Raw genomic sequence first — 15,199 nt, forward strand, 5'->3', positions numbered from 1 at the left:
AACCAAAAAATGAATGACTCCACTGATACAAAATACCCAGAATAGGAAAATCAGTAGAATGGGAGAAAAAAAAAAAAAAGACCAGTTGCTTATGGCTTGGAAGACAATGAGAGAATTAAGGGATATGAGGGGCACGGGTCATTATGAGAATGTAGTAAAACTGGTGACAGCTGCACAATTCTGAAGATCTAAAAATCATTAAGTTGTATACAGGGTCTCTCCCTGTGTGTATGTAGCCCAAGCTAGTCTGGAACTTACACAAGACTCCTACCTTGGCCTCTTGAATGCTGGAATTACAGGCATGAACCACCATGTCCAGTTCTAAGGACTTTATTTATGGTTAAAAAAAAAAATGGAACTTCCAGAACAAAATAAATAAATAACTAAACATCCAGAGCTGGGGAGATAACTCAGGGGGTAAAAGCTCTTGCTATGCAAGATAAAGACAAAATCCCTAGAATGCAGAGCAGGCCTGTAATTCCAGTGCTCCTTCAAGATTCAAAGGCGAGGCTAAGAATCCGCAGGCACGCATGGACCCTAGCCTGGTGTGTTCAGGGTCAAGCAAGGTAGCCGGCAAGGACAGCGGAGGCCATCCTCTGACCCACTACATGTGTACCATTTTCCCACCCACACAGGCAAAGCTTTGTTTTGTTTTGTTTTTTAGCATCAAACAGGGACTGGAAAGATGGTTCAGTGATTAAGAGCACTGGCTGCTCTTCCAGGGAACCCAGGTTCATTCCCAGCACCAACATGGACAAAACTGTGTGTAGCTCAAAACTGGCTGTAACTCTAGTTCTAGGTGATCCTAGAACTCATCTAGCCTCTGCACCAGGTACCATGTGGTACAGAAACAAACATGCAGGTAAACGCTCCTATACATATAATAATAAGTCTACAGGAAAAAAAAGGAAATAAAAGCATCAAACAGTGGTTCGAGTGGTGCTTAAAGGTAAAAATTTTCAACTTTATTGAGTTGGTCTACTCCACAGGTTCAAGATTCATAAACTAGTTTTTCTGATTTCACACATGGAGCTGGTAAAAGGCCCAGCCCTGAAGAATCTCTTGCAATGAGCTGCACAGAGAGGAAAAAGCACAGAAATATTTGTTAATCTCCAAATGATCCTTGTGTAATCCAGATCTAGCTCCTGCATAGCAGGAAAAGAAAAATGCACAGTCATTCTAGAAGCAACCTGAGGGCTGATCAGAATGAGGCCGAGACCTGCTTCTGATAATCAGGGGGCAGAGAGAAGAGCTCAATATTCTTAGCCATCTTAATGATGTGAATAAATATTCTTATATAAACTTCCAAAGGCCAGAGCTCCCACCTTGGGCTGTAGAAAAAGCTCAGCAGGTACAGGCACTGACACCAAGCCTACTTACCATCTGAATTCAATATCTGGAATCCGCACCAATAGGACAGAACCAACTCTTGCAAGTTGTCCTTTGACCTGAGCATTTGGACACACACACACACACACACACACACACACACACACAGTTCAAATAAATCCTTTTTTGTTGCTAAACAATAACTTAGCTAGAATGTGTTCATCTTCCTTCAAAGTATGCAATCCACCACATTCTTTAATCTAACTGTGGGTCTTTCTGTCCTAGTCCTGGAGGACGTAGGGGTGAACGATCTTAATCAACCAGGCTACTCCCTTGTTTACTTTCCAGCTTCCTGCTACTACATGAAAACAGGCAAATCAGTACCAGACACCTATGTGAATACCTGAAGTGAACCTTGGATGCAAATATGAACTCACAGAAACCATCTGAAAACTGGAAACTAGCTGCAAATGACGCACTAACACAGGACCACCCTTCTACTCTAGAGACAGATTTACAAAGCTCCAGCCCTCTCCCTCCAGCTCCCTCCTGAACAGTAGCACCACCTGTAGACAACCTGCAGAGAGACAGCTACACCTGCGGTGTGGGTGTGCGAGGATTGCTGTGCACCCCGCCCACTCAAGCTCCTTAGTAGCCGTAGCAGTAACTAAGCAGGAAATTTGTAAGTGGGTCTTCTGCAGCCTGAAAAGCCTCAGGTGACTATGCTTCAAGCTTAACACACCAACACCTCAGATAAAATCTTAACAATGGAGACAGAGGCACAGTCCCAAGTAGTAAACTGTTTCCTCAGTAAGTTCACTCAAACTTAACCCCTAAAAAAATATAGTCTCGTTCAGAGACTGACTCAGGACTAAGAAGCTAACTGATACTGGTCTGAAGTCATTTCCGTTACAGCCAATTCACTGTCCAGGTAGACAGCTAATGAGGGCCTCACCTGTTTCTCCCAGATTTTCATTCCACAACCATAGTTAAATGTAAATAGGCAGATAAGTGCTTTATTAACGAAATTTTATTAACGAAATTATACTTTCAAATCGATGGCATATTGAGGCACTTACTGCTTTTTTAAAAATTCCTAGGTTAGAGATATAGCTCAGTGGTAGAACACTTGCCTAGAATGCACAAGGCTCTGGATTCTATCTCCAGCACAGCAAAAAAAAAAAAAAAAAAAAAACTCTATCTTGGAGGCTAGGGAGATTAATCAGTCAGTAAAATCAGTCAGTAAAGTGCTCACATACAAGCACAAAAAGCTGAGTTCAAATACCTAGCACCTAGATAAAAAGCCAGGTGTAGTAACACACTCTAATCCTAGCAATGGGAAGGTAGAGAGGAGGATCAGTGGAGCCTGCTGCCTCGCTAGTCTTGTTGAATTGGTGACCTCCAGAACCAGCAAGAGACCTAGACTTAAAGGTGCAAAGTAATAAACACCTAATGTCCATCTCTGGAGCCCACCCCCACCACACCTCTGGAGCTACCCCCTACCCCTCCCCATACACACACACACACACAATGTGCTCATAGAAAACCTCTCTCTCACCAGCATACAATTAAGGTCTCTAATATATTAAACTTCCACCTCCCTCATCTTAATAAAATTCCTATAGTAGGCCAGCAATCTCTGGTCTAGTATCCAGTCATGCAAGCCACGACCAACCCTTCATGTGGTGTCATCTTATAGTTCAACTGTCCTGGAACTCCAGAGCACCCTGCCTCGGCCTCTAGAGGTCTGGCCTAACAGGAGTGCACAACCCCTGGCTATCACCAGGACATTTCTTAAAGTACTCTCTCAGCATGTAGAAGTTGGAAAGTAACAGACTGGACAGCAAGCAAGGTTTCATTACCTTGACGACTGAAATACCTGTCTTTCCTAACTCCCACTGTCACTGCTAACATAGAGCAGAATATCTGTTATTTTATACAGTGACATTATAGAATGTGGAGCAACTCTTAATGCTGGTAAATCTAAACTGGGGCTACCACAGGCTACTAGATCAGGAAACTGCCTTATCCAGAAAGTCCTACTTCAGTATTAAACAACTGACGTGGGAATAAATACCTTTTTACTATAGGCATGAGTTTTCTCATATCTGATCCATTTCACCAGAAAATGTTTTGACTTCAAAATGACAGAATTTTTTTCCCCCAAGACAGGGTTTCTCTGTATAGCCTTGGCTGTCCTGGACTCACTTTGTAGACTAGGCTGGCTTTGAAATCACAGAGATGCAGCTGCCTCTGCCTCCCCTAATCCTGGGATCACAGGTGTGCGCTGCCACACCTTCGTAAATGACAGATTTTTTAAATGATGTGATTACTAATTTCTTTTTTTTTTCCTGAATGAAGAGGTGTTTGGAAATCAGCCCTCAGAGCCAGGGAGATGGCTCAGTGGGCAAAAGCACTTGCCACCAAATCTGAGACCCTGAGGTAGATTCCATGGGTGCTATGCCTTCCGTTCAGGTGGAGTCTTGAGGTTGGACTCATTTATACCTGCACTGAAGGAGTTAAATGAGATCACAAAATTGGAATCCCTTGACAGATGCAGCTCTTTATTTTAAAAATCAGCATAATCACAGTTCCACTGGTTTAAACGCAGACCATGGAAACTCAATGTTACCTAAGTAAACAAGGAGCAGGGCAGTAATAACAGAGCTGCTGCCATTACTGAACATCTTGCAGGTGCCAGGCACTGGGAAATGCCGTTTAAATATCAGCTTTCAAAAACAACAACCACAACCAAGAACGGCAGCTTATCCAAGGTCAAACACTATGTGGGGCTTAACTCCAGACCGATGACCACGGAGCTTGAACCTCTTTCCCCACTGCAGCAACAACTTTCACCCTAGACAAGGCTGCCAGTACCCAGCAGGGTTTGCATTTGCTGCTGTCTCCCAGCTTCCACCAGATGATGCAATCACAAGGCTAGACTGCATCTCAAGGGAAGTCGAGGAGGTTATAATTTACTCAACCCACAAAGAGCTTTAATTGAGCAAATTGCTCAAAAGCCAGAGAGCTAAGTAACTACAAAGTCATAGTGAAGGGTTTCCATTGGGGAAGGAAGGAAAGAGGGTGGTGTGTGTGTGTATGTGTGTGTGTGAGAGAGAGAGAGACAGAGAGAGAGAGAGACAGAGAAATTACGCATGCACCAGCTAGATGGACTTTTAAGAAAGAGTTGCTCAAAAGCCAGAGGGCTAGATAACTACAAAGCCATGGTGAAGAGTTCCCATTTGGGAAGGAAGGAAAGAGGATATGTGTCTCTGTGTCTGTGTGTATGACTGTGTATGTGTGTATGAGCATGCACAAGCTAGCTAGTCTTTTAAGAAAGAGTTGCTCAAAAGCCAGAAGGCTAAGGTAACTACAAAGGCACTAGTAAAGGGTTCCACTTGGTAAGAAAGGAAAGAGGGTGTGTGTTGTGGGTGCATGTGGGTGTGTATGTACACGAGAGTGTGCACTTGTGAGCGGACACCACAGAGCAGCCTCAGGTGTCATTCCTCAGGCACTGCCCACCTTTTTGGTATTCCTAAGTTCTCTCATTGGCCTGGGTCTCACCAGCAGTGAGCTGCACAGATCCTCCTGTCTTGCCTCTTTGGCTCCAGGATTATAAACACCATCAGTGCCTAGGTGTGTTGTATACTTTCTTAATAATGCTGCTTTCCAGGAAGCTTTGCCAAAAAACATACTCCTACCAGTCTCGGATGAAGATCACTACTGTTCAGCATCCTCAGAATTTGAAGTTGCCTATTCCAACTTGGGTGTATAGGAATGTGTCATTGTGGATTTAAGGTTGAATAGATATCGACAAGGTAGCTAGGTAGACAGACCGACAGACAGATTTTTTTTTTTCTTCCTGAGACAGGGTTTCTCTGTGTAACCTTAACCTGTCCTGGACTCATTTTGTAAACCAGGCTGGCCTCGAACTCACAGTGATCAACCTGCCTCTGCCTCCTGGAGTGCTAGAATTTCAGGCCTACACCACAGCACACAACTGATATAGATATATTTTTAACATGTGGGTTTCTCATTTTCCAATGTCTATTAAAGACTTTTGCCTTCACTCCATTAGCATATGCAGCACCTTGCTTAAGCAGTCTCTTCTCTATGCAGAGGCCATGCATATACTCTTCTACATTAACTTCCGAAAGCTTTCTTATTTTGCTCTGCACCTGCTTCCGGGTGTATGAATATGTATGAACCGATTTCTGGACTGCTTATGCTGTTCCACTGAGCTGATATATTATTATTAATTGTCAAAAGCAGCATTTATATGTTGTTTTAAGTATCAGTTCTTGGTCTCTGACAGAGAAGCTCCCAAATTTCTCTTTCAAGAGTAATCTGCCCTTTCTTAGAAGCAGCCTGTCTAGTTCCACACTTCTGCTGTGGCCACATGAAGCAGCTTTGCCACACTGAACGATCCTTGAACTTCTGTGGGCCTATATTACTCAGTGTCACTCCAGAAAGCCCTTAGAGATTTTTCTACAAAAATCTTACCCATGTTTTGTTGAATTTAAATTTTATCTGCAGGGGTAATAAAGTTTTGCCAGGCACGTGTTAAGGTCTGCCCTTGGTCACCACTGCCACAAACACACATACCTATATGCTACAGTCTATAACTGTTGAAAACCTGGCTCTGGATGGAGGTGGGGTATGAAAAAATTTGGTGTGTTTGTGTAAGAGAAAAAGATGGTTTAGTTAAAATTCTCCTAAAAGCTGGGCACAGTGCTACACGCCTGTAATCCCAGCACTAACAGAAGCAGAGGCAGGCAGACCTCTTTGAGTTCAAGGCCAACCTGGTCTACAAAGACCAGGATAGCCAAGGCTACACAGAGAAATACTGTCTCAACGAAAAAATAATAATAATAATAAAAGTCTCCTAAAGAAATGCTGGACATGGTGGTGCATGCCTTTAATACCAGCACTAGAGAGGCAGAGGCAGGCAAGAATCTCTGTAAATTCAAGGCCAGCCTGGTCTACATAGAGTTCCAAACCAGCCAACACTACAGACCCTATGTGTTTAAGGACTGGTCCTCAGCTTAGTGGTCCTGAGAGGTGGTAAAACATTAGGAGGTGGGTACTTTCAGGTCACTGAGAGAAGGAGCCTGTGAAGGACAGTGTGGGACACTGGACTCTTTCTTCACGTTCTGATCATGAGGCCTTACCAATATGCTTCCACTGTGATATGCTGTCACTGGCCAGCTGATCATAGATAGGAAGTCCAAAACCATTAGTCAAACGATCTGTTTCTCTTTATGAGTTGACTATGTCCAGTATTTGCTCTAGGAATGGGAAGCTGAGTAGCACAGCAGGAACATGAGATAGTTATAATAAATATGAATATGACTTTACCAAACTTTTAAATCAAAGCCTACCAAAACACAGTGATTTAATCTCATTTTAATCCTAGAATTACTGTTTTGTTGGAAATATTTAAAATAATTTAGATGTCACATTAAAAGGTATTTTAAGCCAGGCAGTGGTGGCACATACCTTTTACCTCAGCACTTGGAAGGCAAACTCTCTGAGTTTGAGGCCAGCCCGGTCTAAAAAGGTGTGAGTAGTGCACACTTTAATCTTAGCACTTGGGAGGCAGAGACTAGTAGATCTTTGATTTTGAGGCCAGTTTGGTCTACGCAGTGAATTCCAGGATACCAGGGCTACATAGAGAGACCTTGTCTCAAAAGCAAAGTATTCTAAACATCAATGTTCAAAGGTACTTTTATTTATCAATAATTAATTAATTAAAACCAGGAGCTCTGCAGTTGCCTGCCTCTCAGACATTTTACTTAAAAATATATTAGAAATAAAGTAAAATCTAGGGGCTAAAGAGTCTGGGGTGTGGTTTGGTGGAAGAGCACTTTTCCTAGCCTGGGTACCATGCACAGGATCACACACATATACACACACAGACACACTCACCAACTTCAAGAGAAAAAGTGATGAATAAATTACAAGATTGAAACTCATTAATATGCACACCACTTTCTAGGACTGAGAATCCAGAGCTCTTACTTCTATTGGCTGCCTCCTCACTCTTGTCTAATTCATTACCATTTTTTTTTTTTTTTTTTTTTTGTAAAATCAAATACTGTTCTATTGATGTCATGTGTTAACTTTTTTTGGGGGGGGGTTATTTGCTTTTCTTTTTGAGACAGGGGATCACTAAGTGGTACTGGTTGACCTAGAATTCACTTCTAGAACAGGCTGCCCTTCAACTCACAGAGATCCACCTGCCTCTGCCCCAGGACTGGGATTAAAAGCATGCACCACCATGTATCCAGCACACATTAAGAATTAGTGAAAAGTTGGTCAAGGGCGGGGGTGGGGGGAAGGAACAGCTCAGCAGTTAAGAGTGCTTACTGCAAGGCCCACATGACACCTAAAGGTCCACCCACCAAGTGTCCTGCCCACAGCAGGTGCTACTACAGTAAGCAAGTATGTGTTGGAAAGATGGAAGGGAAAGAGGAACAGAATAGTCTGTGCACTATGAAGCAGCAGCCCTGAAAGCGCGGGGTGGTGAGGAGTAGCCAGATGTGAGTAGCCCACAAGGCCACCTAAGGCCATTGCTGAGGTCCTGGCCCATACAGCAGCAGAGGTCTGTGTCAACATTCATGGCCCATGTTGTCCATTAGCAAAGGCCATGCAGATGTCCCTGGGCTGGGCTGCCTCCTGGGGCCACGTTAATGTCCAAGGCCTGCATAGAGCTGGCCTTTCCCCTGGCTGGCTGCAGCACTCTGGAGAGCAGCTGACACTTCACCTGGGCAGCTCAGTAGGTCTGGCCCTGGTAAGCCAAACCGAGGGTGTGCCCATGAAAAACCAGGGCTCACCCTGCCCTTCATCTGCCTTTTGTTTTGTTATCTTCTCTTTTTGGGGGGAAGCTGCAAGGGTAAAAGGCAGATATGAAGGGACAGGGAGATGAGTGCAACTGGAGTGCATGATGTGAAACTCACAAAGAATCAATAAAAGTTTTGTTTGTTAAGGGCTTACTGCTCTTGCAGAAAGTGAGGGGCTGGTTCCCAGCACCCACATAAAGGCTCACAACCATCCTGATCTAACACCCTCTTCTGGCCTCCAAGGGGACTTCTGCATATGGTGTTGACATACATGCAGACAAAACACTCATTTATTTTTTTGAAAGCAAACATACAACAAACTTTGTTACACGGTGTGAGAAATCAAGGCTGCACTGGGTGGAAGCGTCATGTCAGTGAGTAGCCTTCAAAGTGCTGAAAGGCACTTCAGGAGAAAAATCAACACCATTTTTCAGTTGTAGGTTCTTCATGCTACATTACCAACTTGCCAGGCAAGATGTAGCCACAGTGAACAGTTGTATGACTTAGTTATGAGTGTAACCAACCGCTTTGTGCTTGGATTTGAAGCATGCTACATAGGAAAGAATTCCTGCCAGGTACTATAAGCCTGGTCAAAAGCCTGAAGCTAGAGAGCAAGGGCCCTAGTAAGGAGCCACTAGTGTTGTTTTGCTAAATAAACATATCATGTCAAACTGCCTTCTCCATATTTATGTTTATGCCCATAGAGTAGAACTGCTATCAGCTTTGGTCAGAAGATCTTTTTCTAGCAGGTATTGGTTACTGCAGAGTTACAGAACTGTTTGAGGTCTAAGTAATTGTTGAATGCTAAGTCATAAATAGGACATCCTTAACATACACATTCCCTTTCTTTTCCTCTCTCTACCTACATCCCCCCCTACACACACACACACACACACACACACACACACACACACACACACACCAGGGTTCAGAAAACATCAAAGAAGAGGGGATGAAGGGTGCTGGAGAAATGCTCGCTGGTTAAGAGCACTTGCAGAGGATCTGGGTTCAGTTCCCAGTTCCTACACAGTAGCTCACAGCCTTCTGTAACTCCAGTCCTAGAGGACCAGACACCCTCTTATGACCTCCAGTAGCATCAAGCATACACATGATTCACATCCATATATGCAGTCAAAACATTCATGCATACAGGGTGCGATGGCACATGCCTATAGCACCAGGAGAGGCAGAGAGAGGCACATCTCTGTGAGTTTGAGGCCAGCCTGGTCTACAAAGCTAATACAAAACAGCCAAAAAAAGAAAAAAAAAAAAAAAAAACCGTCACAAAAAAAAAAAAAAGAAACCTCATACATATAAAACTAAATAAACCTAAAAGGTATCTGTGTCCACAAGCGCACACACAGGTACATGCACCAGTGCACATGAAACCACAAAGACAATGAAATATCATTCTGATACCAAGTCCAAACAATTAGCTGATTATACATTAATTCAGTAATATTTAACACAACTGTTAGGAAGTGGTCCTAAGACTAAGATACTCTTCAAAGGAATACTTGTGGGTTTGTGAGAGCTATCATAACCACTAGAAAAACCAACCACACCTACAAACTAGCACTGTCTATTAGTTGACGCTAGAAGAGTCTAAAGATAATAAGCACACTGTATTACTGCTGCTTGAGAACATCCCACTCTATCAAGCTAAGGCTGAGTTGTTAAATAAAAATACAGGAGCCACATAATTTGAAAGTTTCCAGCAGCCATGCTGTTACAGCAGAAAGAGGTGAAATTATGTTATTTAAATGTCTCTCCCACATATTATCATCTCGGTATTTATATTTTCATACTAAATCTCAAAAATTAGTGTGGACATTTCACACGAGCATACTGCATACATGTCATATTTCAGAAATTTAGCAGGCGCATGCTGGTGGCTACATAGGATACTTACACATGCTGAGCTAAGGGAACACAGCAGAGGAAACGCTGGGTAAATCACAACATCAGAGTCCCTCAGGCTAAAAAAGACAGCATTTACCTTCACTATTCTAATTTTAAAATGATCATTACCTTTTTATTTATTTACTTGGGATGGGTCCATGGTATGGCATGCCAGTGGAGAGGAGAGGACAACCTGAGTGAGGATTCTCCTTGCACAGTGTGGGTCTTGGAGACCGAGTTCAGGCCATCAGGTTTGGCATCAAGTGGCTTTACTAGCTGAGCCATCTCTCTTGTCCCCCTCACTCTAATTCTAAAGTAAGGGGGTTAAACTTTTTAAATAACCAACAGTAACCAGCTCCCCTCACTCTAATTCTAAAGTAAGGGGGTTAAACTTTTTAAATAACCAACAGTAACCAGCTATTTCATCAGACTGCCCATAACCTTCTGGCAATTCTTGTCTGGAGTGAAAGCCCTATAAAGTATTGACTTTGTAAGAACTGTTTTAGGCACTTTTTATTCTGTTGTGTTTTCTGAGACTGGGTTTCTGTGTGTAGCTGTAGCTGTTCTGGACTTGCTTCTGCCTCCCTGAGTGCTGGGATTAAAGGTGTGCATGCCACCGTGCCTGGCTTTTCAGCACATTTTAATTAGTCCTTGCTGTCATTTGAGATTAACCATAACTTCCTTCTTCCCTAACCAGTTCCTCACACACATATCCCCCTAAATTCACTAAACTGTTTCAAAGTTATCAAAAAATAAATTGCTTCCAGGAGTTGTGGAGACGCTCAGGGTTAATAAGATCACTTGCTGCTTTGCAGAGGACCTGGCCTGGGTTCCCAGCACCTATAGAGACTTAAAGGCAAACTTTCATATACATACAAAAAATAATAATCTTTAAAAATAAGAAGCAGCAACTTCCAGTCATTCCTACAACCTGAACAACCTAAACTTTTGTTTACCCAGGCATGAGCAACAGGAAGACATCAAACAATCTCAGTAAGAGGAGGGAGAATTATGTTTCAGAACCAACAAGCATGAGTAAACTCAACGAAGTTACAGGAAATACACTAGAGTTGCACCAGCTTAGATTGTTCCAAATGAGCCTTCACTAGGCGTTATAAAGGTATTTCAAATGGACAGGAACCACTTACATGGTGATCCCACTAACCCACAAACACAGAATAAAGAAAATGTCTTCAGTATAGACCAAAGCACCCTATTCATCTTCCTGCTCCTGCCCAACCTGGACCCCAGGAATTTCTGCAAAATTCTGGTTGGACCAAGCTTTTATTTATGGGAGGAGGAGGGTGGGTGCCTGCCCTGTATTGAGAACTGAACTTATACCAGTCACACACTGTCACTGAGCTATATTCCCAGACCTAATATTTCATTTTTCTTAACTCACTGGGCTAAATTTTCATTTGTTAACCTGTCAGAGTATCTATCATAAACAGAAAAAAAAGTTTTGCATGTAGGAAAGTAGATAGCTGGACTGGGAGTGTGCACTTCTAGGAGAGTATGTATTCAAGGGGCGGTAAGTATGCTGGCATTCAAATTCAAAATAAACTCCAACACGGTGCTCCCTAGTTTTCACCATGTAATTTCTACCAAATGAAACCATGCAGTCACAGTGTACTTACTACTGCTTTAAATGTAAACTTACTGAGGAAATGGAAATTACAACTCAGTGCATCTCAGCCCTTTAGTAGTACTTGTCTGCCCAGAAACTTATTAGACACTTATTTTCTATTAATTTTGCTTTTTCATTGTCTTTATTGTCCTGTGACTGCATATGGGGAGCACAGAGATAAATTATCTTCCTCTATTACCCTCCACCTTATTTTCTAAAACAGGGACACTGATGAATCTGCAGCTCACACATTTAGCTTGACTGTTAGAGCACCAAGGCCCCAGAATCAGCCTGTCTCCACCCCCAAGTGCTGTCATCACAGATATGTTGTGCCATACCTGGCTTCTATGAGGGTACTGAAGATTAGAATTCAGGCCCTCATGATTACACAGCCAACACTTTATCCACCGAGCCATCTCACTGGTCCCAAAGTTTTACTTGTTTCTGTGTGGCCCTGGCTCTCCTGGAACTTAACTCTGTAGAAACACCTGCCTCTGCCTCTCCTTTTAATCTCTGCTGAGATTAAAGGTGTGTTTCCACCTTTCCTTTTTTTTTTTTTTTTTTTTTTAAATGTTGGGGATAGGAGTATAGGTGTACTTTGTGGAGATGGTTCTCTCCTTCCACCTTTATGTGGGTTCCTGAGCTCAAACTCAGGGGACTAGACTTTACAGGCAAGCAATTTTACCTGCTGGGTCTCATGGGCCCAGGTTTTGCTTTTAAAAAGTAAAATGAGCCAGATGTGCTGGCATATATCTTTAAGCCCGGGAGGTGGAAGCAGGCACATCTCTTTGAGCTCCAGGCCAGCGTAGGCCCATCTATTGAGATCAGTCAAGACTGCACCGGGAGACTGTCTCAAAAGAACCAAACAAAGCTGGGAGGGTAGTGCTTGACTTTAATCTTCTTTAATCCCAGCAGAAACAAGCCTCTCTGAGAGTTCCAGCCCAGCCAGCACTGCATGTCTCAAAATAATTTTTCAGTAAAATAAGAAAATTACTCTGTGACTTCGTGTGGCAAATCACCAGTGAATTTTCAAGCACCCACCTACACTTAAAACAAATGCTAAGTCACACAAGGTGCTCACACAACTACCCTGTGCACATTTGTACTTGTACAAAGATCTAAAACACACCAATATACTAGTAAGGATTTGAGCTAGTCATTTTATTGTAGGGGGCTTTTACTTCTTATGGTGCTTCTCTGGTGATCATGTCTTATTGTTAAAAAGAAAAAAGGATAAAAAAAGGCAAGAAGAAATTGGCCAGTGTCGACCTGAGGTTATAGTGGATTAACATTCCACAATCGAAACATCTGGGGCCTTGAAGAGGGCCTTGCCTCACTCTGACATGCTCACCTTCATTCAGGCCTGCAATACAATGTACAAACTACCTTGGGTGGACCACATTGCCAGTCATTAGAAAAATGAAAAAACAACTTAATCTGAAAAAAAAAAAAAAAAAAAAAAGACCCTTTAGGAAAAATTAACTACTTCGGAAGGTGGATGCTATTGGAATAACTGCGTCAGAAAGTGGAAACAAATCTTAATCCAAAATAAAAATGTAAACATACTAAATGACAGGGAATCGGTCCCGTGAACAGTTCACTTTGTGTTAAGTTCGACTCAATTCCTAAAAAATAAAGTTATTAAATATTCCAGATTGAGCAAACATGGTACTTTGCTTTGCCCAAAACCAATCCTGATTTTGTTTTCTCAATTCTAAAGAGCAGCAAATAGGTACAGTTCATGGGTGCGGAAGGTTTTGCACTGGCATCGGTGGAGGGAGTGGGTACAACAGAACACAATGCAATGCTGCCCAGCCTTGGGCCTACAAAGAGCTAGCTTACTGCCGCAGTGGTGCGAGCAGATCAGAAATCGAGGCTAGTCCCGAGCGTCTCTGCTTTTAATGAAAAGTACGTACAACTGGCCTTAAACGCAAAACTAGTGAAAGATGTGCAGGCAAGGGCATAGGATTTAGCTGGGTGGGTCTCTTCAATGACACCAAAAAGCCACCCCTACCCTCTGGCGCACATGTATCTTGGTTGAAGATGGGTGGAAATCCAACCAACCCGCATAACAAGGCTAAAAGAAATGGCACCCAAATCGTGCAGCCTTCGTGTGCCGGGAAGGCAGATCGCAACTGTACCAATTTACCAATTTACCTAGCACTTAATTAACCCGGCTACAGACATTTCTCGTTTTTAACATGAGCTCAACGAGAGCCCGGCCCCCTAAGAGGCTGGCCTCGCTCGCCAGCTCTGCAGGTCCTCGGCCTTCGCCCTACCCAGCCCGCCAGCCACCGCGTCCGCAGACCGACCCGCAGGGCAGTCCCCACACCTCCGCGGGCCGGGCGGCTGGGAGACGCGGGCCGGGATGCCCGCGCGAGAGCCCACGGCCACGCGCGCCGCCACCCCCCGCGCGGGTCCCGGCCCGCGGACACCCGCCCGCCCAACCGCCGCCCGGCGCGCAGGCAGCCCAACCGCCGTCCCGGCCCAACCAACGCGGGAGGGGAGAGAGGAGCGCACGGCCGGCGGGACCTGCGAGCCGCTCGGGGGGCGCGGGGCCGGCTGCGCGCCGGGGAGGCGAGGCGGGCGGCGCCGGAGCCCGCGCTGGACGCGGGGCCCGGACAGCTTCCCGGAGGGGACTCGCCCCTTTCCGCGTTAGAAGGTACAGATGGTCTGACCCCCCACCCCGAGCGAGGTGCCTCGTCCCAGCCCCGGCTGGACTGTACCATCGGGCGGTGCCGCCGGGATTGCTCCCCCCACCACCACCATCAGTTCCCCCCCCACCCGGGTCCGCGGTCGGTTGGCCCCGGCCGGGCGCTGAGACGCAGAAAGAGCTGGGCGCCATTTTGGGTGGGACTAAGCAAAGACGAAACACTCTCCCCGGCGATGGGATACTCTGGACCCCGGTTTATCCGGTTCCCTTAATCCTTTAGGTACTTACACGACGTTGGGTGAGGGGAGCTGGAAGATCAGCGGGTCTCGGATCCTCTCTCCCTAGGGGTGATGGAAATCAAACCCCCCCGCCGCCTCCAGGTGGTTCTTCCCGCCGCAGAGTGGGAGCAGCATAAAAGGCGGGGTCTTATTAGCATAATCTGCCTGGCAACCTGATCTCAACGTTATGTGATTGGCTAACCTCTGAAAGTCCCATGCTGTTCCTAGAGACCGGGAACGCTGAGCCGAACTGACAAGCCCAGATTTAAGAGTCATGACGAAAATCCTGGGACGCTAATTCAGTCGGCAGAGAAGCCAAAAGGAGATTCACACAATGGCCCAATGACTGAAGGCCTCTTTATTTCGTGCTCTGCAGTTCATGTAAAACCCAATAGAAGAGCGGGTCTCTGGCGGTGCTCGCCTGCGTTTGTACTCTGAGCCAATCAGAAAGCCCCACTCTTTGCATTCAGGGTCAAAGCCCATCTGAGAACCCTGGCGGGCAAGTGGAGGGACGCCATCCAGCGTGCCTGAGTGTCCACGATGCGTTCCCGGGATCCCAGCCACCTGC

The 15,199-nt window shown here is 44.8% G+C and overlaps 1 protein-coding gene across 1 annotated transcript in view; it reads right to left on the bottom strand.

Annotated features, from left to right (window-relative positions):
• The window catches only part of Prdm10 (PR/SET domain 10), a 105,246-nt gene extending 90,450 nt beyond the window's left edge, over positions 1 to 14,796 (bottom strand). The window contains exon 1 of the mRNA XM_055601453.1: positions 14,642 to 14,796. The gene's annotated coding sequence lies outside the window, so the exon portion shown is untranslated. The remainder of the gene's footprint in view (positions 1 to 14,641) is intronic.
• Positions 14,797 to 15,199: the final 403 nt, after the last annotated feature.

This window comes from Psammomys obesus, unplaced genomic scaffold (genome assembly GCF_907164565.1).
Source record: "Psammomys obesus unplaced genomic scaffold, mPsaObe1.curated_primary_1811, whole genome shotgun sequence".
In the NCBI taxonomy this organism is placed as follows: domain Eukaryota; kingdom Metazoa; phylum Chordata; class Mammalia; order Rodentia; family Muridae; genus Psammomys; species Psammomys obesus.